Source organism: Palaemon carinicauda, chromosome 11 (genome assembly GCF_036898095.1).
Source record: "Palaemon carinicauda isolate YSFRI2023 chromosome 11, ASM3689809v2, whole genome shotgun sequence".
NCBI lineage: Eukaryota > Metazoa > Arthropoda > Malacostraca > Decapoda > Palaemonidae > Palaemon > Palaemon carinicauda.
The window spans coordinates 51,827,915-51,852,971 of record NC_090735.1 but is presented as its reverse complement, the minus strand read 5'-3'; the positions used below and the strand labels follow the sequence as shown (position 1 = coordinate 51,852,971).

At 47.2% G+C, this 25,057-nt stretch overlaps 1 long non-coding RNA gene across 1 annotated transcript in view; it reads left to right on the top strand.

Moving 5' to 3' along the window:
- LOC137649687 (uncharacterized) overlaps nucleotides 1-25,057 on the top strand; it is a 171,912-nt gene that overhangs the window by 113,571 nt on the left and 33,284 nt on the right. Inside the window, exon 3 of the long non-coding RNA XR_011045822.1 lies at nucleotides 13,300-13,399. This is a non-coding gene — a long non-coding RNA (uncharacterized lncRNA). The remainder of the gene's footprint in view (nucleotides 1-13,299; nucleotides 13,400-25,057) is intronic.

Below are 25,057 nucleotides of genomic sequence, written 5' to 3'. Positions count from 1 at the left end.
CTGAGATCCTCAAGCAGGAGAAGGTCACGAAGTATACCATGTAGGCTACTTCGTGGCTTGATCTGTGGTTGGGGACCCCGGGAATCCTGGTTTGAACCAAGGATTTCTCCAAGGAACGCACCAGTAAAGCGATGGAAACTTTCCTTCTTTCAGGCACTCGCACCATCGAGTTTCTCGGCCATCAAGTCTCGAACTTATGAGCGAACACCATTCTGAAAAGTCAAGATGCAGTGTCAGAGAGATTCCATCAGCAGGTCCTGAATATCGAGATCGCTAGGCTCAGGAACTCCTGTTTAGAGGGATCCTTTCTGTTTGAGCAGAAGGACGTTGGACATGTTGACGAGAGATGGAGGAAGTCCCACCAGGACTCCCTCCCCCATAGGTGTTTGACATCCAGGCCCTATAAACCACCAGCTCCTCAGCAGTCCCAGCCAACGAAGATCGTGACGAACAAGAGAGCAGCAAAGACAGTGGTTTTTAAAAGCCTTTTGTGACCAAAGAATTGAAAGGCACTAAGTCCTCCAGGGAAGGAAAATTTCCTAAAGGGAGTGGCCGAGGCCGCAAAAGCTAAGAAAGGCATTCGCCCCTCTTGTCCACCAGTGGAGGGGGATGCCTACAAAGTTGCTGGGAAAGGTGGAAGCAACTTGGTGCGGAGCCCTGGACAATCTCCATTATTCGTTTAGGGTATCACGTCCCGTTCACAACATCTCCCCTCCCCTGCTCAGGCATCCAGTGTCAGTAGACTCCTTTGTGATGAGATCAGCAAACAAACTAGCCCTCCGGGCAGAAGTCTAGACCCTGTTGAAGAAGGGCCCTCTCCAAGAGGTCCTTGACAAGTCCCCAGGCTTCTTCAGTTGACTCTTTCTTGTGAAAAAGGCGTCTAGAGGCTGGAGACCCGTCATTGACCTCTCAGCTCTGAACAAGTTTGTCAAGCAAACTGTTGAGCATGGAGACAGCATACACAGTCAGACAAACAGTAAGACCACGGGACTTAGTGTGCACAATGGACCTAAAGGATACGTACTTCCAGATCCCTATCCATCCGTCTTCAAGGAAGTACTTAAGATTCAGCCTAGACAACAGGAAATACCAGTTCAAGGTGCTGTGCTTCGGTTTTTCCACAGCAGCTCAAGTCTTCACCAGTGAGTTCACCCTAGTATCATCTTGGGCACTCAGGATTGGCATCCGTCTCCTCCGTTATCTAGATGACTGGCTAATCCTAGCAGACTTGGTGTTAACCCTTCTTCAACACCGAGACAGACTTCTGAGGCTTTGACAAGATCTGGGGATCATGGTAAACCTTGATAAGTTTGCTATGCTTCTTACGCAGAGACTGGTATACCTAGGCATGATAGTAGACACCAATCTCCACAAAGCCTTCCCATCAGACAACATGATAATTCGGCTGAGAAAGGTCGCAAGACCCTTTCTCAGACGGGAAGAACTTCCAGCCCAGACGTGGCTACATCTTCTCGGACACCTTTCATCCCAGCCCAGACGTGGCTACGTCTTCTCGGACAACTTTCATCCCTGGCCTGTCTATTTACTAACGGTCGCCTCAGGATTCGATCTCTCCAGTGGCGACTCAATTCCTGGTGAAATCAGGCTTCTGACTCCCTGGACATATTGATCCCCATGGGATCAGCGGAACAGACGGACCTTGAATGGTGGGTGTCAGAAGATGAGAACCTACGAAAGAGAGTTGATCTTCTTGTCCTCCCCCCAGATTTGATGGTGTTCTCAGACACTTAAAAAAAAAGGGTGGGAGCCCACGTGCTGCAGCACACAACCTCAGGCCTCTGGTCAGAGGAGTACCTCTACATAAATCTCTTAGAGATGAAGGCCATCTTTCTGGCCCTTCAACAGTTCCACCAGTTCCTGGCAGGCCACTCAGTGGTGGTGACGAGCAATAGCACCACAGTAGTGGCTCACATCAACAATCAAGGAGGTACCTTTTCGTAGCCCCTATCCTGTCTAGCAGAAGAAGTACTGAGATGGGCCGAGATTCACTCGATACCACTATCGGCAAGCTTCATTTCAGGCAAGAGGAATGTGCTCGCCAACAACCTGAGCAGAGGATCTGATAGTTAGTACCAAGTGGTCTTTGGATGATCTAGTAGCCAATAAAGTCCTGACTTTGTGGGGTTCTCCAACTGTTGATCTCTTCGCAATGGCCCTGAAATTCAGGCTTCCGTTGTACTGCTCCCCTGTCCCAGACCCCAAGGCTCTCTGGCAGGATGCATTCCACCAACGGTGGGACAACATCTGCCTTTACGCCTTTCCCCCGTTTGGTCTGATGAGGAGGGTACTCAACAAGGCCAAAATATCGGTCAACCTCTTGATAACTCTCATAGCTCCGCTATGGCATCATGCGGAATGGTTTCCGGACCTTCTTCAACTCCTGACGGAGTATCCAAGAGAACTCCCTCCATGAGACGATCTACTCAAAGAACCAAATGCCAAGATCTTCCCCAAAGCCATGCCTGGAGACTATCCAGCTTTTTCTCACTCAGAGAGGATTTTCGCAACAAGTTGCAAGCAGGATGTCTGGATATCTGCGGAAATCATCAGCAGCTGTCTACCAGGCAAAGTAGAAAGTCTTCTGTCGTTAGTGTCGTGGAAGGGGTATCTTATCTCTCCTCTCGATGCCATTATTCCACTGTTCCACTAATAGCCGAGTTCCTTGTGTATGTGTGTGAAGAAGTATGCCTTTCAGTCTTGGCGTTTAAAGGATATCGCTCAGCCTTAAGCCTAGCCCTTAGACTTAACAGAATGGATATATCCTCATTGCTAGAACTTTCCTTACTCATATGGAGTTACGAACTTACCTGTCCTCAGTCTGAAGTGAGACTCCCCCATGGAACGTGGTTCGAGTTCTCAGGTCTCTAAAGAGACCTCCCTATGAACCATTATGCCAGGCAACAGATCGCCACCTCACTTGGAAGACGGTACTCCTGCTAGCTTTGGCTTCGGCCAAGCGAGTTAGTGAACTTCATGGTCTCTCATAAGACATCGCCCATTCAAGGGGATGAGGAGAGGTAACATTCGGCTTCGTCCCTTAGTTTGTAGCCAAGACTTAGAAGCCGGGAGTAGCAGATCCCCGATTCGACTCCTTCGGGATTTTGAGTCTCCGCTCTGTAACTGATAACCCTGATCATCTCTTACTCTGCCCAGTGAGGAGTTTGAGGCTGTACCCTAAGAAAACGGTCGCAGTCCGTCCCCGTGTGTCTGCACTTTTCATCAGCACGGGGAGGAACAAGAGGTGGGACACCATCTCTGCCTGGATTTGCAAGATCATAGGCCATGCCCTGAATCTGGACCCTCCTCCTCCACATTGCGCCAAAGCCCACCATGTCAGGGGCATAGCTACGTCTCTGGCATTCAAGAGAAACTTTTCTGTGACGCAGGTTCTACAGGCTGGAGTGTGGAAACGTCAGAATACGTTCACAACCCACTACCTGCAAAACGTGACCCAAAGAAAGCTTAATAGGTTCTCTATCGGCCCTGTGGTGGCTGCACAACAGCTGGTATAATACCTTAAGCTCCTTATTGGACAAGTAGCAGAAAGTTGAGGGCACCGTTACCCGGTTTTAGTGTGCAATATGAAAAAGTTTGACTGGCTCTTATTCTTTTTTTCATTCTCCCCTCTCTTGGGGAAAGCAGCATCCTGGGTTCTCTGCATAAGCTGACCTCAAATCACTGCAGGTAAACCATGCTTCCTTGTGTTCTTAGTATTAAGCTAATACTGTTGCGTCCCCATACCCTGGCGAATTGGTATTGGGAAAGTCCTGGTTACATCAGTTATTCCTACAAAGACTCGAACTAACTTTTACGTGGACAGTCACACTTCTAAACATCTCAACACACATCTTGTGTAGGCCACGGACCTTGCGGAGCAAGGTTTAGCGAGGTGCAGGGACCTCTTTTTTTTTTTTTTTTGGTACAGACCTATCCAAAATAAGGAGCCCCCTGGTAAAGCAAAAAGCCAGTTTGGCAGGAACGTCCACCCTCCTAATGGGTGAGTCGCCCCTAATAAATAGCGTAGGTTTGTATTACAGTTACGGAACAAAGGATAAATTCGTAGATAATTTGTATTTTTCCTAACGATACAAACCTTAAGCTATTTATGCAAACTTACCTGCCAGCCCTATCTCCCTTGAAGTCCTACCTCCAAGTAAAGTGAGCTAAATCACCTGTGTGTGAGTGGGAGCGGTAGCAAGCTACCCGCCCTACCCCCGCTAACTAGCAGAATGGGCAGTTAACCATCCTAAAATTTTAATGGCTCGTGCTTTCAGCTTCGCTTAAAGTAATAACCCCCTGATAAATAGCTAAAGATTTGTATCATTAGGAAAAATACAAATTATCTACGAATTTGTCATATTGTTACTAGAGAGAGGGTCGAACTCCCTCAACTCCGCTAAGTAACAGTGTGTAGTTACACCAAACTTAAAAGTCTTATGACTGGATTCAGGTACTACTGAAACATATTTCCACTGTAAATAGCTGAAGGTTTGCATAGTTAAGAAATATACAAATTATACCCGAATTTGTCTATTTTTTTTTCTTTTGTCTTACGAGAAGGTGAAAAAAAAATAAATTATGGTCCATAATTTTACAAATGTTTGTAAAACTGCTTATGTATTGCACAAAGTTTTATTATTGTTTCATAAAAGCTGCAGTGAAATTTTCCCAGTCAGTGGTTCTGACCTAAAAAAATTATTTATTTAAGTTTGTAGAAGTCTTCAAGCAATGACAAAATATTAAGGCACAAGAATGGATATAATCTGGTCATTGGGTGGGCAAGAGAATATTCTATATACTGTTGTTCAGAGTGCAGTACATTCATGGCTTTCGCAAATGTGTGACTCATAAAGTTGGTTTTAGGTAGTTCCCAAATTGTATCCTGCAGATGGGTGTTTTTGAGAGCAGTGAGTCTATCTGTATGTATATGATATTTTGTTTCAATGCACATTTGTTCCGTAAATGAAATACAAACCACGCTATTTACATGGGGTGATTACTTCGGCGCAGCCGATGACGAGCCATAAAGCTACCCCTCCCCCTCACACACACCAGAGAATACTCCACTTTACTTTTGGCTCGGATAGAGATCGGAGGTCTCCCCTCCTATCCTCACTTGACGGCCATTAATGTTTTGTCTTTGAACTTACCTTTTCTTATACTTAATATATTTAAATATTACTGATGTTTATATATATTTTTGTGTATAGAAAATAGTAAGTTTCCTTTGCTTTCGGTGTTGTGCGGTGTGTGTTGTGTACGTCTACTAGAGTTTCGCCGGCTTGGCCACCACGATCTTTTCATGATCACGGCCTTTCACTTCTAGGCCACCATGGTTGCCTTTCGTGGAGACCGGCCCTTCTCTTGAGGTCGTTCACCTCTTACTCCGTACTACGCCTACTATAGCTTCTCAGAACCGAGTCGCTATTTTGTCTTATTTGTCTCAATTATTTTTACGAATATAATTGTGTTTTAACTTTTCAGCTCGGGGCTCACGTCCCTTCGGGGGTCGGTGATCCCTGGAACATTCAAAGTCAGTTGCATAATTATCTTGTTATAATTCAGTTTTGTTAACTTTTGTCCCCCCCCCCCTCACCTGGGCATGCCGGGTGAGGGGGGGCCCATACCTTCTTTCGTTCTTAATGTTCTTCCTCTCTGGGTTTCTCTTCGGAGTTTCACCCGGGGGAATTTCGGTTAAATAATTATTCTGTTCTGTTTTCCAGTTTACGATGCTGTTTCTTCGTGCCTGTTGTGTGTGCCTTCGAAGCAGAGCTGTCCTGTTTATCCTGGGGAGTCGGCTTCGCCGCCGTCTCTCTAGGCATTCATCAGGGGCATTTCCTTCTCTTAGAAGTTCCCCCGTGATTGCTTCCAGCTCTTCATTGCATCCTAGAACGATAAGGAGGTTTGCCTCCAGGGTAGTTAACTTCCCTTTTACTTTTCCCTGGTCCTTGGCGGTTATGCTCTTGGAGCTGAGCGACCGCCCTTGTGACTTGCTCAAGGGGCTGAGCGGTAGCAAGGCTAGACCATGGTACTAGCGACTATGCTTTCAGGGCTGAGCGGTCGCTTCTGTAACTACGCTCAAGGGGCTGGGCAGCTGCAGGATCCGTCCGGCCCTCTCTCATTCGCGAGGGAGGCCGCACTAAGGGCTCCTCCTCGGAGGATCGCTCCTTTTGTCTCTTCTACGAAGTGTCCCCTCCCGTTCGCGTGAGAGGACACTCACAGAGACTTCTCTTCGGAGGATGGTTCCTGTTTACGTCTGCTGATCTCACGGCCTTTCAGGGCTCCTTCACCAGTCTCTTCTACGAAGTGCTCACCTCTCTCGTTCGCGAGAGAGACCACTCATAGAGACTCCTCTTCGGAGGATTGTTCCTGTCATCAACAGCTTGCTGTTCAGTCACTAGCACTTCGGTGTTAGTGTCAGGGAAACTTAGGTTTCTCTTTTTCCCTGACCCTTCGGGGTCTCAGATCTAAGTTACGCAGTTCCCTCGGGCTCTCGTAACTTTAGTCACTTCTACACTTCGGTGTTTAGTGACGGAGAAACTTCGGGGTCTTGTGACTATCCCCTCGGGGCCTCGCTACTCAGGCTACGTTAGACCCTTGGTCTCTCGTCCCTCAGTGTTCCTGTTGTCTGCTGTATCCATTCCTGACTGCAGACGCGCCTTGGGCGCCCACGCCCCCGTTATCTAACGGGCTCCTCCCTTTGGGGCAGGAGAGACTTTCTCACACCTTGAGTAAGTCCCTTAAGTGCCAGGTATCACCTGCGCGCCAACGTTCCCTTACGCGCTAGCGCTCGACTGCTGTTCCTGCTGTTCCTGAGACGGCCTTAGAGACACCCTGTTCCAGTATTCAATTAGGCTGCTACCAACGTTCCCTGCGTATTTGCCCTCACCAGCTGTTCAGCCTTCGGTGTCTCCAAGTCTCTTCTACGAAGGCCACCTCTCCCGTTCGCGGGAAAGGTACCTCACAGAAACCACTCCTCGGAGTATTTAGCAGTCCTTCAGTTGATCATCAGCACTGAAGTAGACCTCCTGGTCCTCTTCAGGGGATGCTCTCTCTTTTAGGGACACATCCCAGTTCCTGATCTACGAGTTAGCGATCCTTCAACCATTTCCGACGATCTTCTGTTGTGCAGGAGCCTACGATCTTCACTCACGCATAAGCGCTGAAGACCGTCCACGTGCGGGATTATTTCCCGCCCGTGATCTCGCGGTCGTCGACGATTTAGCTAACGATCTTCTGCTCGCACTAACACGTGAGCGTTGATGATCGCCCGAGCGCGGGATGGTTTCCCGCGCGCGATCGTCGACGATCGTTAGCCGACGATCTTCTGTTCGCACTAACGCGTAAGCGTTGATGATCGCCCGCGCGCGGGATGGTTTCCCGCGCGCGATCTCGCGATCATCGAGGGACACGCGATCGTTGACAATCGTTAACCAACTATCTTCTGTTCGCGCTAACGCGTAAGCGCGCGGGCGATCATCAACCCGGCAACGGTCGTTAGCCGGCGATCTTCGGATCCAGCGCTAGGCGCTCAAGCGCTGACGATCTTCTTAGTGTGCGTAAGCGCCGAGGATCGGTCTGTGCGCGGGATGGTTTCCCGCGCGCGACAACGAGGCCGTCCGCGTTCGGTTCTCCACACGCGATCATCGACGGCCGGTAGCCGGCGATCTTCGGATCCGGCGCTAAGCGGAAGCGCCGACGATCTTCTCAGTACACTTAAGTTCCGATGATCGTTCTGTGCGCGGGATGGTTTCCCAAGCACGGCAACGAAGCCATCCGCACGCGATCGTCGACGGCCGTTCGCCGCTGATCTTCGGATTCGGCGCTAAGCGCGTGAGCGCCGACGATCTTCACAGTACGAGTGAGCGCCGAAGATCGTTCCGTTTGCGGGATAGTTTCCCGCGCGCGACCATTGATGCTCACGCAATCGTCGCACGGATCGTCCGCGCGCGGGCACCGAGGTTCCCGCTCGAGATCGCCGACTATCTTCTCTCGCGCACGAGCTCCGACAATCGTCGCTTACGCGTGAGCGTTGAAGATCGTCCGGGCTCGCGCGAATCGCCGACGATCGTCTTACATAGTTGGAGATCATTCGCACGTGGGCACTATGGGTCCCCGCTCACTGTCTCCTACGGTTCTTTCTCTCGCGCTAGCGCCGACGATCTTCGTACTCGCGTAAGCACCGAAGATCGTCAGCGTTTCTTCAGCATTGATCTTCCGCGCGTGGGATGGTTCCTCACATGCAATCGCCTAAGGCGCTAGCACCGGCGATCTTTTTTCGCCGAGATCGTTCGCGCGTGGGATGGTTTCCCTCGCCCACGATCTTTCACGCGCAAGCGCCAGCGATCTTCATACGCGCAGGGACGCAGGGATCGTTCACGCGGTCGCCGATACGCCCACACTCACGGGGGTACGCGGGCATGCGGGCGCGGTTATTCTGCTACGCATGCTTTATTCACGCGCTATCCAGATCTGTGCTTTTCGCGCGATCGTCAGCGTGATCGGTGCACCGTTCTCCGACACGAATGCGCCCTGTTTACATCAGGGCTTATGGCGGTCAGGCCACCTCCGCGTTTCCCACCCCCGCAGCGCCCTCTCCGGAGGGGGGGAGGTTTCCGGACAGGTCAAAGGTCTCTTCTCCCTTCACTGCAGTTTCTCTACGGGCGAACCCTCATGTGTCATCTCCCCCAGAGGATCGAACGATCCTCTTCCCTCCAGAGGGTCTCCCTGTCAGCGCGAGGATTGGTCGGCATCCCTGGTGGGATGCCGTCGTCAGAGCGCTCAAACAGGCGATGAGCCTGTGCCTTCTGACTGGGGTCACTATCAGTAGCAGCTCCCTCTCCCCCTGAAGGGGGTGAGAGGAATCCCTGGCATGGTATCTTCCCCAAGGACTATCCTGTCCCTTCCCGAGTCCTTACGCAGGCGATGAGCCCTCCTCAGATTCCATCTCCCCTCCCCTGCGGATGAGCTTTGCCCATCTGCCCATCCCCAGGAGGGTCGGAAGACCCGGTCCTCTCCCCCTTCACTCCATAGGGAGAATCCCCGCCTCTTCCTGAGGGTCCTATCGGGCGGAGGGGGCGAAGCCTTACATCCTTCATCGCTGCGGTCCTGTTTCCCTCCTAGGAGGGATCCTGAGGCCCTGTCTTCTGCAAGGATCCGACAGGATCCAGTTGGACCCTTGGGGCATGTCTACGAGTCTCCCCAGGAAAAGCCTCCGGGGATGGGAGACCTTGCTGCCAGTCCATCAGGAGGAGGAGCTCCAGGGGTCAGAACTTGCGTTCTGGCAGGTTCTGGCCCTCAGGAGAAACCTCAAGGGGATCCCAGATTCAGAGATTCCTCTTCGGTAAGGGAAGGATTCGGTCCTGGACCGAGTTCTACTCACCCAAGGACTTCCTTACGCCAGTGCATCTCGCCCTGGTCTCAGGGAATGGAGAGCGCCAGAGACTAGGCCAAGGTCCAGCTCTCCGAGCTTGTCTCCTTCAACAGTCCCGGTTGGTTTCGAGCCCCTCCCTCCTCCCTGGGTAGGGATCGGTGAGGGGACGGGTCCTCCGGGCGGAAGTCCAGTCCATGTCGGAGAGGCGCCCCCTCCAAGAGGTGGCCAATGGGTTTCGAGGCGTCCGTAGTCGCCTCCTTCCCTTCTCGACTCTGTACAGGGTTGTCAAACAGTCTCCGTTCAGCTAGCGACAGCAGACGTGGTCAGCTTTGCGGTGAGACCACAAGTCTTCATGGGTACACTGGTCCGGTAGGACTCGTACTTCCGGTCCTGGTTCACCCATCTTCAAGGAAGTACTTTGGAGTCCACCTGGAAGGCGGGTATACCAGTTCAAGGGCTGTGCTTCGGCCTCTCCACGGTACCTCAACAGTTTTCCGATACTTCCTCTCGGATCTCTTCACGGGCGCTCAGCATCGGCATCCGGCCACTCCGTTCCTGGGTGGCTGGCCGATCCTGGCAGACTTGAAGGCTTCCCTTCTTCGTCATCGGGACAAGCTCCTCGGACTTTACCAAGTTCTAAAAGATCATGGTGGTCCTCGAGGAGTCCTCCCCGCAGCCCTCTCAGAGTCTGGTATACCGAGCCTGCTCTTAGGCTCCTATCTCCTGTAGCCTTCCCTTCAGACGTCAGGGTACCAAGGCAGAGGAAGGTCGCGAGACCTTTCCTCACACGAGAAGACCCTCCAACCCAAGGTTGTTACGTCTTTCCTCCCTGGCCCGTCTGGTTCCCACAGTCGCCCCAGGTTGAGTTCTCTTCAGTGGCGACTCGGGGCGTCGGGGGCACGTCTCCCCAGACGCCGAGACCCCTAGGGGACAACCGGTACAGACGAACCCATAGGGTTGGGAAGCTGACGAGGGCCTACAAGAGGGAGTGGTCCTTCTCGTCCTTCCCCCTAACTTGATGCTGTTTTCGGACGCGTCAAAGAAAAGGGGGGGTCCCACGTTCTGATCCACGGGTCCTCAGGCTGGGGGTCAGAACCAGGAAGAACCTTCTCTGGTCCTACTAGGGACGGAAACCGTGTTTCTGGCTCTTCAGTAGCTCCACCTAGCCTGGCGGACTACTCTGTGGTTATGAGGATCAACAACACCACAGTGATGGTTTTCTGGCCCAGACAAGGAGGCACTTTTCAGTACAACTATCCCATCCTGCGGTAGAGATACCGGGATGGTCCGAGTCCCCCTCGGTCTCCTTGGCAGCTCGCTTGATTTCAGGCAAAGGAATGGGCTCGCCAACAGTCTGAGCAGTGTGTCACGGACACCACATTCCGAGTGGTCTTTGGATCCTCAAGTAGCCTACAAGTCCTGCCTCGGTGGGGCTCCTTCGGTGGACCGGTTCGCTACAGCACTGAGCTGCAAGCTCCCGCTGTACTGCTCCCCGGTCTCGGATCCCAAGGCCCTCTGGTAGGAGGCCTTCCAGCAATGGTGGGACACCATCGATGTGTTGCCTCCGTAGCTTGCTCCTCTTCCCGCCGGGAGTCTATCCAGCACCTTCTCAAAGAGAGAGGATTTTTGCAACAAGTGGCGAAAAGGAGGCCTGGACACCTGCGCAAGTCTTCCGCAAGTAGTCTCCCAGGCGATAGGGCGAGTTTCTGTAACCGGTGTCGGGGAGAGGGCATCCCTCCACACGTTGCCGCTTCCAGCAATAGCGGAGCCCCTAGTGGGATTGCGGGATAAGTGTGCCTTTCAGTTTCGACTGTGAAAGGCTATCCCTCAGCCTTAAGGCTGGCCTCCTGGCTCTAGGGACAAACATTCCCCCCCCCCCCCCGCTGGAACTCCTCCTTCCCATGCGAAGCCTTGTCCTCTCCTGCCCTCAGTCGAAGGTGAGACCTCCTCCTTGGGACGTGGTTCGAGTCCTCGAGTCTCTAAAGAGACCCCCTGACGAACCACTACGTAAGTCCCCAGCCCACCACCTTCTGGGTAGACAGTGTTCCTGCTAGCCTATCTTCAGCCAAGCGAGTCACATGGTCTCTCTTATGACTTCGCCCATTCAGGGGGTTAGGGGGAGACAACGTTCAGGTTCGTCCCTGAGGTTTGTTGCCGAGACTCAGAATCCGGGAGTGCCGGACCCGTTTTGACTCCTTCCAGGGTTCGAGTCTCCGTCCTGTTGCCGATGACTCAGTCCATCTCCTACCTTGCCGGTAGGAGGTACGAGCTGGTGTTTTCAGAGAACAGCTGCAGTTCGTCTCCAGGTCCAAGTCTCGTTCGTGGATCCTGGGTAACGAGGAGAAGGGTCTCCAGGAGTACCATCTCGGCCCGGATTCGCAGGGTGCTACACCCTGCCTTGAATCCCGACCCTTCTCCGTCGCACCGCCCTAGAACCCATGATGCCAGGGGCTTAGATACGTCCCTGCCCTTCATGGAGCATCTTTCAGTGACGCAGGTCCTACAAGCGGGGATGTTGAAGCTTCAGACTTTCTTCTCAGCCCCTTACCTGCAAGACATGACCCACAGGAGGCTCGATACATTTCTATCGGCCCTGTGGTGGCTTCACAACAGCTGGTCTAAACCTCAGGCTCCTTGATGGATAAGTAGCAGAAGGTTAAGGACATTGTTACCTGGTGTTAGTCTGCATAAATGAAAAGATCTGTCTGGCCCTTATCCTTTTCTTCATCCTCCCCTCCCACGGAGAAAGCAGCATCCTGGGTTATGCGCACAGCTGACCTCAAACCACTGCAGGTAGACCATGCTTCCTTGTGTTCCTAGTATTAGGTGTAATACTGTCATGTCCCCATACCCTGACGAGGTGGTATTGGGAGAGTCCTAGCCTGGATTCCCTCCTGAGGGACTCCAGGGCAACTGCCTGGGACGAGTCACTTTTCACCTTTGCACACACCTTATGTAGGTCGCGGCAGTTTCACAACCGCCAGCAAGGAGCAGGGATTCCCTATTGTGCGAGTACTTGATCGCTCGAATATGGAATCCCCGGGCAAGCCAAAGCCAGTATGGCCGGGACTTACCACCCTTCCTAAGGGTTAAGTCACCCCATGTAAATAGCGTGGTTTGTATTTCAGTTACGGAACAAATGACAAATTCGTAGATAATTTGTATTTTTCCTAACTATACAAACCTTAGCTATTTACAGTTATGTGCCCGCCAGCCCTGTCCCCCAAGATAAGTCCTACCTCTAAGTAAAGTGGAGTATTCTCCGGTGTGTGTGAGGGGGAGGGGTAGCTAGCTACCCCTCCCTAACCCCCCCCCCCCCCCCCCGCTAACTATAGGTGGGGTAGGAAACCCTCGTTAAAACTTTATGGCTTGTCATCGGCTGCGCCGAAGTAATCACCCCATGTAAATAGCTAAGGTTTGTATAGTTAGGAAAAATACAAATTATCTACGAATTTGTCATTTTTTTAAATTTTCTGAGAGTCAAATCTATAGCTTGATGCTAGACAGCATGCAATCTGTGCAGTTTTGAGTATGGTAATTATTGACCATATGTTTTACTACCCATTTTAATGGTAAAGAGGAATTTTGGTGCATTAGACAATTAAAAGGTAATCTGTGGCTCATTTTTATTGAGCTTGAAAGCATAATGCTTTGGTGGCTTGTCATATCCACAATAACAGATGGAAAATATTTTACAAGTTAATTTGCATGATGATATTGGGGTCAAAAATTTGTAAGATATTTACCGGGCTAGATTAATTCTTTTGTAATTCTTGTTAATTTACATATTTTTTTTTTCTTTTGTAGTGTGAAATATGTGATTGATTGTTTCATGTTTTAAAGATTTAAAAAAATATGATTTTCATATTAGCAATTATGTAACACATCTTTTCTCTTTTATACAGGATCTTCAAAAAAGGGGAGTAATAACAGAAGTCAGATTTGTGGTTTTGGTAAAGTATTTTACATCACCTAGCTACTCAACTGGTGCTGACTAATGTACAGGTATTTTTTTTCATTACATTCTAAACTTAACAATTTATTTGAGGGGATGATTAACGTAAACTTTGTGGAAACTATTTTCATAAATGAGGACTATTGTACAGGGTAATTTACTCAGTATTCAACATGCTGTTCTCATGAATATGATATTACCCTAGAACTCTGAGGAATTTTTTTTTTTTTTATCAAAGTTGTTTCATTGTTACTGTACCATTGCAACTAGATTAATCTTATATGCTTAATGTTTACTATTAGACTTTTCATTTGTTTTTGTCTATATATTTTTTGAGGAAAGACAAATAAAATGCAAGAACTAATAAGCTAAAATGATAAGGTCTGTTGTAGTGGAGAGTAAGGGATCAGCACATACTTGAAATTTATTAATTGAAATGTAAGCGTATACTGTAAATTTTTGCTTGTTCTCAAAAGAATACAAATCCTCATCATTTATACTCCTATATCATTTTACTACACCGGAAAGAAAGAATTCTTGGGATGCTATATTAACATTGTGGTTATCAGTTGTTTACCCACGCTGTGGGCAAGCACTGCCCACAGCACTTCTGTTCATAACCCGGAATGGACATTCGCTGTGATTACTGTCCACGCTGTGTTGTGCCTTTCCTTTTCCTTGTGTGCTTGTGCATACTTGGCCCGGTCTTGAAGGCCACCCTCATAGTACCTATATGAGCTGGGTCATGGTAGACCTCATTCTTTGTCACCGAGTTGCTGTGGTAGGCGCTGCTTGTATTCATCAACCTGTGATTTTTACGTGGATTGGTTGCCCCTCTCAGTATTATTATTAAGGGATTTTGACGAAGGAAAAATCTATTTCTGGGGAGAGACCTGTGACGCCCGTTGAAAAAGTCCTTTCCACTTTTTCTGATATAAATCTTCCAAATATACCCGAGAAAATTAAAACCATGGAATGCAGAGGTTACTACCCTCGCGCGAGCACCTCGTGAGTATCGTGTATACATCAGGGGCGTGTGAAAACCACTATTCACAGGCTGTCTTCCATTTAGATAACTCCTTCGTCAAAGGGAAGGGCCGTAACAAAGACCCCAGAAACCACACTTGGACCACGCCACCGTCACCCACCCGAACGCCCTCTAGGTCATCCTTCTGCAAGAACACATGGCTTGGCAAGGAAAGGGTGGGTCCGTACAAAAATAACCGGGAAGGGTTTCACCGTTCGTCACAGGTCTCTCCCCAGAAATAGATTTTTCCTTCGTCAAAATCCCTTTTCTGGGTCGACCTGTGACGGCCGGTGAAAATGTACCAGAGAATGCCTTCCAAGCCCAATAAAGTAATAACATAATGAGGAGAATACAATCACCCTGTACGACAATAATATAATATAATAATGTAAGTAAACGTCCAATTACCAACTACCCAAATGACATAGGGAACGTAAGGCTAAATAACTATGACGACAAGGAATCAACTGAGTGTCGAATCGCAAAAGGCATCAAACCTTACATGTCTAAGCATATCTAAACATTAAAGGAACGGTAACTACAATAACAGTTAAACCATAGGAATTAAACATGGCAAATATCATAGGGCTAACGAACTACCCAGGAGAGTGGCGACGTGGTGTGAGTGGCGGGTAGGAGGGAGAAGAGAAGAGATGGAAGAAAGGAAGAAGAAGAGATTAATGGGGAGAGATAAGGCTCCCCGCTGCCATCGTCGGGTATTTAAGGGCCTGTAAGATCTTTAGATAGTGGCGTTTGACAACCATAGGGGATTTCCAACCCGTATATTTTTTTAAATCATCAAAGTCCCTGTTCTGGAAGTAATTGATGGAGGTATCTACTGTCCGTATATCATGAGCCTGGGGAAATGATTCCGGATTAGTATGTTTAATGAAGTAGAGGATTTGTTGCCTGATACCGTAAATGGAAATAGTACCTCCTTGTTCCCTGATAACCAAGGGGCCAGACGAGCGGGTGGCAGTTCTAGCTAAAAAGGCCTTGAGAGTAGTGACTGGACACAGAGAAAGGGTCCTGGGGAAGAAGAATAATCTTCCGAGGGGAGCACCTATTTTGCGGATCCTCATTTTTTTAGCTAGGAAAGCTTTGTCTGGAAAAAGGAGTACTTCGGCTGAAGGGAGGAAATCTATGTTTTCCGGGATTTCGTGAGAGAGCTGCTAGTTCTGATATTCCATCACCTGAGGCCAAAGCCGTTAGAAATAAAGTCTTCCTAAGAAGAGTGACATAAGAGCAGGATTCATTGTCCGTGTCCGTCACAAGTTTGAGGACACCGTTCAGAGACCAAGAGTCCTTTTGTTGCCGAACCGAAGGTCAAAGCCTAGCACATGTTTTTGGAATAGATGAGAAATAGGAATCAGCTAGGTTAATGTTAAACCCAACAAGGAAGATCTTCTTCAAAGCTGACTTGATAGTGGTTAAAGTGCTAACTGTTAGGCCTTTGTCAAATAGGAACCTCAAGAAAGAGATGGCTAAATTCGGAGACATACGAGTATGGTCTGAACTTTTAGGGAATCTGCTAGTTGTTAACGGCCGAATCATATTGGCGAATTGTCGAGTCCCTTTTGTCTGATTCGATGAAGAGATCGTTTTCCGGTTCAATGTTCGCGTCTCTACGAGCTGCAAACTTCCTGTAGTCCACAAAGTTATAGTTTTGGCTATCCTTGAGTAATCTGACACAGTGAGTTTGGATTACTTGGGTCAATTTAGGGAACGGGATCCGGAAGGGACGGAGTTTCAACTCGAGGAGGAGAGGAAACCAACTGTTCTTGGCCAGTGAGGTGGTACTAAAGCCACTGCCCCCCGGAAGGAGCGTAGTTTGTGTAAAAGTTTCATTAGAAGATTCACTTGGGAAAATAGGTAAATCTTCTTCTAATGGTTCCAATCCCGGGGTAATGCGTCCATGGTATAAGCCTGAGGGTCCAGGGTTGGGGTCACATAACAAGGAAGTTTGTGATTCATCTGAGTTGCGAATAGATCTACCTGGAGGCCCGGAACCAGCCTGAGTATCCACCGGAATGAAATTATGTCTAGAGACCATTCTGACTCCAGTGGTTTTGTCCTGGATAGTGAGTCCGCTCTCACATTCTGGACTCCCGCTAGGTGAGTTGCTGACAGGAACCAGTTCTTTACTGTTGCCCAGGCGAAGATAGTGACCAGGATCTGATTCAGGTTGGGTGACTTGGATCCTCCCCTGTTGATGCAGTGTACTACGTCTGTGCTGTCTGAAACTACTCTGATGTGGGGCGACCTCGGAGGAGAGAGTCTCTTCAGGGTCAAGAACACTGCCATGGCTTCGAGAACATTGATATGGGACTGTTTCATGGCGGGTGACCAAGAGCCCTGAAACATCTGATGTTCGGAGTAATCCCCCCATCCACTTAGAGACGCGGCTGTATGGAATGTCACTTGTGGAGGTGGGAATTGTAGAGGAACCGATTTGGAGAGGTTCTTCGGTTCGGACCATGGGCGTAGTCTCATTTTCAAGACAGAGGGGATCTTCGAGACCTTGTCTCTTAAAGGTACTGTAGCTCTCTTTCTCCAAACTCGATTGATGTCTTTGAGTTTGGCTTTTAATAGGAGATCTGTTACTGAAGTGAATTGGAGAAGGCCGAGGATACTTTCTAAGGCTCTTCTGGACACCTGTTTGTGTTTGAGAAAATTCTTGATCTTGGAAGCTATTCCTCTTACCTTTTTGGAAGGGAGAGACAACGTGTGCTTCGAAAGGTCCCACTGAATGGCTAACCATTCTAAGTGGCCTGATGGTTGCATGCGAGACTTTTGGAGATTGACCCGAAATCACAGGTTGTCGAGAAATCGAAGTACTTCCTTCGTAGCTCTGTTGCCTTCTATGGCCGACCGGGCCCAAATGAGCCAACCGTCCAGATAAGCAATGATCTGTATCCCTTGGTTCCTGAGTTGTTCTAACACTGTCTCTCCCAGTTTCGTGAATATCCTGGGATCAATGTTGAGGCCGAAGGGCATGACTTGAACGCAAAGGCTTTCCTGCCTAGGCGGAAACCCAGATAAGAAGAGAAGTTTCGAGCTATAGGCACATGATAATAGTCGTCGGTAAGGTCGACAGAGGTGGTGACGGCCCCACGGGGAAGTAAGGTCCTTACCTGAGAGATAGTCAACATCGGGAACTTGTCGCAGAGAATGTAAGAGTTTAGCTTTGACAAGTCCAGGTCCACTCTCAATGCCGATAAGCCTTTCTTCGGAATTGTGAACAGGCGGCCCTGGAACTTCAGTGATCGATCCCGTTTGATTGCTTTCTTCTTGAGTAACTCTGTGGTGTACTCTTTCAGGATGGGAGTGGATTTCTGGGAGAAGGTCACTGGTGGAGGAAGGAGAACCTTGTGGCCATTTCCACCTCAAACCTTTAGAGATTATGCTATGAGCCCACGGACCGAAGGTCCAATGGTCTCGAAAGTGGTAAAGTCCCCCCTCCTACCGGGACCACCTCGTTGTGAGGGAGTGAATCTAGGCCCTTTCCTTCCCTGAGCCCCCTTTTTCCTAGTTCCGCCTCGATGGCGGAACTGTCTTCTACTCCTGTAGCTTCCTCTCTGGTGTCCACGAAAGGAACCTGAGGGTTCGGAGCTAGGGCTGTATGCAGGCGAGGACATCCAAACGGGGTTGGGCTGTGTACCTGGGGAATCAGTGAGGTGGGTTTTACCCCAGCAGGAGGAAGCTATCAGCCTGCTTGGTTCATGTCTGATAGAGGCCTCAGACAGAACGTATTTCCTACAACTAACCCGAGCAGACCACAAAGCGTGTATGTCGAATTAGTAGGACAGAGATAGGTTCTTCGTGAATATCCGAAACAAGGTCTCAGTGGGATAAATCGAGGCTAGGGACTCCCCGAGGTGGGGTCCGTCTCTTTAAGAGCCGGCATGGCAGAACCTTCTTTGACAGCTTGAATAGTAAGACCTGTCAATTTATCCGTAATAGGCAAGGTAATAATGAGAGCAGTTGTAGATATGGTGTAGGCCCCATTGTGTGAGGTGAGCTTGGAATTAGCGTACCCCCAGATCGACAACATCCTGGCCCAGACAGATTGGGCCTGCTCTTTAGGAAATATTACCGTTAACTTCGGTACCTTGTCTAACCTAACCAAGGCATGCTCTTTCAATCGAACGAATCCGTTGAATGGGAATTCTAGTCCCTGAGGGTAAATTCTAGGACCTCCAGAGGGCGGACGCCTATGCCATCCAGAGTTATGGTACCATCTATATATGGGACATGTAAGGCAAATTTCTATGTGTTGTTTTTATCGAAGGAGGTTACTTCGATGCGTCTGGGGCTGTAGGGGGAGACATCCGAGTTCCTGAACGGATCAGATTCGCCACCATATCTTTGAGCTCCGTCATAGCTCCTTGGCTTGCTCTAGAATGTGTTGTATCTGCTCTTTAACCCTATCCCTGATCAGGTCGGCGGGGAAGGAGGGATCCTGAGCACGATCCGCTGTCGAAGCCCTGGACTTATCGGACTTCGTCTTTTAGCAGTCACGGTTTTATGCAAGGTAATATGAACATCAGGATCCTTTGAGGGTCTTAGGCCGGTGACGCAGATAATGGCAAAGCTGAAGGCTCAAAACTCATCACCACCTACCTGCCCGTCCATGGGGTCGACGTCCAACCCTAGAGAGGACACGCCGAGGAGATAGGGTCCGCCAGATGGAGCATTCCTTCCAAATCTTGATATCCAAGGGCGGAGAGCCGCTCTTGCAGCCCGGAGAGATTCATCATCATCCTAAAAGAAGTGAGGGGATTAGTGGTGAAGGAGAAGACCGTTCTCCTCAATAAGCGATGTATACATAAATCAAGAACAAATTAAATCATTGCCAAAGGATACCAAAAAGAAACAAATTAGAACCAACTTACATCCTCGTTCAGGAGTAGGGAGGACAGCTCGTAGCAGAGCGTGCATGACTCCGGGAACCATACCATGTAGGCGGACCTTCTGTAAAAGAAAGGAGACATAAGTCTGGATGTTCCTTGAAACTCTGGTTAGTGATCCTATTCACAGGCTGGGATCAACCAAATTATCTATAAATAATAATATATATGTTTATGTATATATTTGTACATGTATATAATACATATGTCTATATTTATGCATATATTTAATTATAGATATGTATATATATGGATAAATATCCTTACAGCATCGTGTTCAAATAGAAATAAATTTCTACTCCGTACTTGGGATCGAACGCTAGCCCCTTCTAATGAAAAGCCAGGTCGAAACCAACCATGCCATGAGAGGCCATTTACTGTTCCTTGAGACTCTGGTCAGTGAACAGATGAATCAATAGAAATAAATAACATTAATTATGTGTGACTAATATGGTTTTCAAAATTGTTAGCTAGAGCTACAAATTAATATACTAAATCCAGTAACCACGTAACATGTAACTATAAACCTCATCGGTAAAATAATGTTAACCCCGGTTCTGAACGTCTGAGTGATCTCTGTTGCCACCGGAGATCCGGTGACAAAGGTCTGTCATAGTGAAAACGTGAACATCAGCGGTAAGATAATATTAACCTCAATGCTGAACGTCTGTGTGATCTCCGGTGAAGCCGGAGATTCGATGAAAAAACGACCGTAATAATGAAATTGTGATTATTCATGAAAAAAGGTTCGTGTGCATAAGGCCGAAGCCGGAGTCTGAGTGCCGGATTTCACCGTTGCACTCCAAATATCTGACTAGTTCCCAACCCAATGAGTATCCATTATAGCGGAGTATAACTCAAGGCGGTGATTACTCATGAAAAAAGGTTCGCGTGCATAAGGCCGAAGCCGGAGTCTGATTGCCGGGTTTCACCGTTGCACTCCAAATATCTGACTAGTTCCCAACCCAATGAGTATCCATTATAGCGAAGTATAACTCAAGGCGGTGAACGTTCCGAAGAGAACGGAGCTACGGGTGTCGGCATAAAGCGATCCCAAAATAATGACTCATACACTAATGGAACCTATTAATAATGCTAGCTATATTAACAGTAACCACATCAATAAAACGTAAATACCATCAAACGTAATATCATAAACCCGGAGAAGAAGCGGAGGCAGGAATAATTCGTGATCGTATAAAACGGAAAACGGGAAATCCACCTCTCCTTACTCGAGCTTAAGAAAGAAAACGAGAGAAAGGGTAACTCGTAACTGTAGTAACAGAAAACGAGCACTCTATGCTCACGCTCTCATGGTTACATTATAAAGAACCAAATCACACAATAATATAAGAATAATGATAAAATTGTAATAACCAAGAACGAAGAATAACGGCAACGTAACAAATAAATAAAAAGATATAGTCTAAAACGAGCACCATCCTAAGGCGTGTACAAAAACTATAATAAAGGCCAGATCGTTATTCTTCGTTCGTCCAAATTGGACTTGCTAGCAAAAAAAATTACCATAGTAAAAACAATAATAAAGTAATGATAATAAAAATGGTCATAAAACGTAAGTGATATAACCTAGATGACAGAGTACCAGATGGGCAATATTAACTTGAAAAACTACCGAAGCGAACAAAACCAAAATGGCTGCCGTCACCGAGGAAGGCCAAGCCTCTTCCAAAATTAAAATCCACATTACTGGAAAGAGAACAAATGCCCGGTACTGAAAAAACTGTCAAAACAAATTATGGTACTTAACATTGGTAAAGGTGAAGTAGCAGCGTCAGTCATGTTGAATTAACGACAATCATTTGCAAAAACACCGAGCACAAAAAAATTACGACTTTGTGGGCAAGTCCAAAATAGAAGGATGACCTAGAGGACGTTCGTGTGGGTGACGGTGGCGTGGTCCAAGTGTGGTTTCTGGGGTCTTTGTTACGGCCCTTCCCTTTGATGAAGGAGTTATCTAAATGGAAGACAGCCTGTGAATAGTGGTTTTCACACGCCCCTGATGTATACACGACACTCACGAGGTGCTCGCGCGAGGGTAGTAACCTCTGCATTCCATGCTTTTAATTTTCTCTGGTATATTTGGAAGATTTATATCAGAAAAAGTTGAAAGAATGACTTTTTCACCGGCCGGCACAGGTCGACCCAGAAATTATTATTATTATTATTATTATTATTATTATTATTATTATTATTACTAGCTAAGCTACAACCCTAGTTGGAAAAGCAGGATGCTAGAAGCCCAAGGGATCCAACAGGTTAAAATAGCCCAGTGAGGAATGGAGATAAGGAAATACTGTAAACCATATGAGAAGTAATGAATAATTAAAATAGAATATTATAAGAACAGTAACAACATTAATACACACCTTTCACATATAAACTATAAAAAGAGACCTATTTCGGTAGTAGTAGTATTGTGCTTGTTGTAAGGAGGCTAAAAGAGATTGTTCTCCTTCTAATTCCTTCTCTCTTGAGAGGCTTTCTGGGCTTTCGGTTACTTTCTCTGCCTCAGAGCTCATCAACATCGAGAAGGTCCCAAAGTACACCATGCAGGTTGCTTTATGGCTGGATCTGTGGTTGGGTTCAGTGCGCCATGTTGTACGGACCGAGGATTAGTACAAGAAGGTTCATGGAGACCTTTCTCTTGTCAGGGACTTGGACCTTGGAGTTCATTTCCCACCAGGTTGTCAACCTGTGGGCAAATGTAATTCTTAACGAGATGCTGTGATTGGAATTTTTCACAGTCAGGTTCCTATAGTTGAAGTGCCCAGGTTCAGGAACTCTACTCGGGAAGGAACCTCTCTCTTCAAGCCATTGGATGTTGACAGGGTGGCTCAGCATTGGAGAAAATCCACTAAGGATTCTCTCCTTCATAGGGCATTGACAACCAGACCCTATGGAAAGGCTCCTCCACCTCCCAAGAAACAGTCGCAGACCAACAAACCCTCGACCAGTAGGACAGCAGGGTTCCCCAAAAAGGTGTTACGGCAGCCTTTTCCTGCCAAATATCCAAAGGGCTCCAAACCCTCCAGAGGAGGGAAAGGGGGTAAGGATAATCCTCTCACCCACCCATCAGTGGAGGGATGCCTAAAACACGGCTGGCAGAGGGGGATGCAGCTCAGGGCAGATCCTTGGACAATCTCCGTGATTTATGTTGGGTATCGCTTCTCTTTCAGTTAATCTCCCCCTCCACTGACTTGGGATTCAGTTCCATCAAGCTGCTATGCGAAGTGATCCGTAAAGGAACTGGCCCATCCAGACCATGTTGGAAATGGATGCTCTCCAAGAGGTGGAGAATCCTAGACAGGTTCCTAGGCTTCTTTAGCTGACTCTTTCTTGTGAAAAAGACTTTTGGAGGCTGGAGACCAGTTATCGATCTCTCTATATTGAACAAGATTGTTCTACAAACTCCTTTTAAGATGGAGATGGAAAACACAGTCATTCAGGCAGCAAGGCCTCAGGACTTCATGTGCACCCTGAATCTCAAAGACGCATACTTTCAGATCAAAATCATTCCGTCTTCAAGGAAGTATCCCTGGATCATACACAAGAACTGGCAATACCAGTTCAAAATGCTGTGCTTCGGCCTTTCGACAGCACCTCAGGTCTTCATGATAGTGTTCACCCTTGATTTATCCGGCTCACTGAATCGGAATTTGTCTTCTTCGTTACCTCAATTGGCTGATTCTGGCAGACTCGGTGGCTACCCTTCTTCAACACCAAGACAGGCTACTCAAGTTTTGTCAGGATCTGGGGATCGTGATAAATCTCGAAGTCATCACTGCATCCCTCTCAAAGACTGGGATACCTGGGTATGATAATCGGCACCAATCTTCAGAAAGTCTATCCATGAGATGATAGAGTACACAGGCTGAGGGAGGTGACAAGCCTCATCCTGAGATGAGAACGAGCTTCCAGCCCAACTTTAGTTGTCTCTTGTGGGTCACCTAGCATCCCTGGTCCATCTAGGGTTCGATCTCTTCAGTGGCAACTGAAATCCAGGTGGAACCAGTACTGGTTCCCCTGATACTCTTGTTCCCATGGAACAGGAGTAGATGACGGATCTTCTGTGATGTGTGATAGAGGAGAACTTCTGCAGAGGGACAGACCTTCTCATTTTTCCTCTGGAATTGGGGCTCTCATCCTGCACCACATGGCCTACAGGCTATGGTCTGAGTCCAAAAGGTACCAGCACATAAATTTTCTAGAGATGAGAGCAGCCTTTCTAGCGAATTATTATTATTATTATTATTATTATTATTATTATTATTATTACTAGCGGAACCTGTGTAAATTACACGAAATGATATTTTCAGTACTATTTATCTTGTTCCTAACCTATATATGTTTGAATAAAATATGTTAAGATTTGACTTCTATATTTTAAAAAGTGCGTAATACATGAAACAATTTACAAAACTTCTTTATGTACAATATTTCTATTGAAGGTAGTTCCTCTTCTCTGGCCATTAGTGAAGGTAGTTCCTCTTCTCTAGCCATGAGTAGAATTATTCTGAGGACAAATTTTCACTCTTACACTGTTCATAGACCTTGCTCTTGAGAAGGCTACATAAAATTGTCCATGAATAAAGCAAGATTGTGGTAGGTAGATCCCAACCGTATCAAAATTCTGTCCTTGAGCTTTATTAATGGTCATTGAATATGATAGGCAGACGGGAAATTGAGTAATGTCTAGGAAGATTTGAAGCAAAGGGTGATCAGAATTATGAGAAATCTTTTACAATAAGAACGGATTAGTCGTTAAACGAAAAGGCCGGAGATTAATTTTATAATCTAGGTTATAGAAATTGATAGAACTCTATTTTTTGTCTAATATTTAAAAAAAGAGTCAGGTGCTAAAGACAAAATTGGGAAAACTATATAAGATGTGCTTTGGTTAAGTAATCAAAGTCCAGTGTGAATTTGTAAGAGTATACCATGAAATTATTTCTGTTTTCTTTAAAGCGTGACACATGAGTATACCATGGAATTATTTCCGTTTTCTTTAAAGCGTGACACACAAAATAAATAACACACGCTATCGTATTAATATATAGATATCGTATTAATATATAGATTATTATTATTATTATTATTATTATTATTATTATTAGCTAAGCTACAACCATAATTGTAAAAGCAGGATGCTTTGAGCCCAAGGGCTCCAACAGGAAAAAATAGCCCAGTGAGGAAAGGAAATAAACAAACTCAAGAGAAGTAAGGAACAATTAAAATAAGAAATTTTACAAACAGTAACAAAATTGAAATACATCTCATAAATAAACTATAAAAACTTTAAAAAAAAATAAGAGGAAGAGAAATAAGATAAAATAGTGCCCAAGTGTACCCTTAAGCAAGATAACTCTACCCCAGGATAGTGGAAGACCAAGGTACAGAGGCTAGAGCACTATCTACAGTACCTGGCAGATCACACTGTTTTGTTGATGAACAACACCACCACAGTAATGACATGCATAAACAAACAAGGTGGTACCTTTTCGCAGCCCCTATGCCATCTAGTAGTAGAGAGACTACATTGGACAGAAGAACATTTGGTGTCCCTATCTGTGTACTTCATTCCAGGCATAAGGAATGTGCTCACAGACAATCTGAGCAAAGCGACTCAGATAGTGGGCTCCGAATGGTCTTTGAATCATCTGATAACCAACTTTGTAGGGTTTCCCGACTGTGGACCTGTTCTCTATGTCCCTGAACTTCAGGCTCCTGCTTTATTGCTCCCAAGTCCT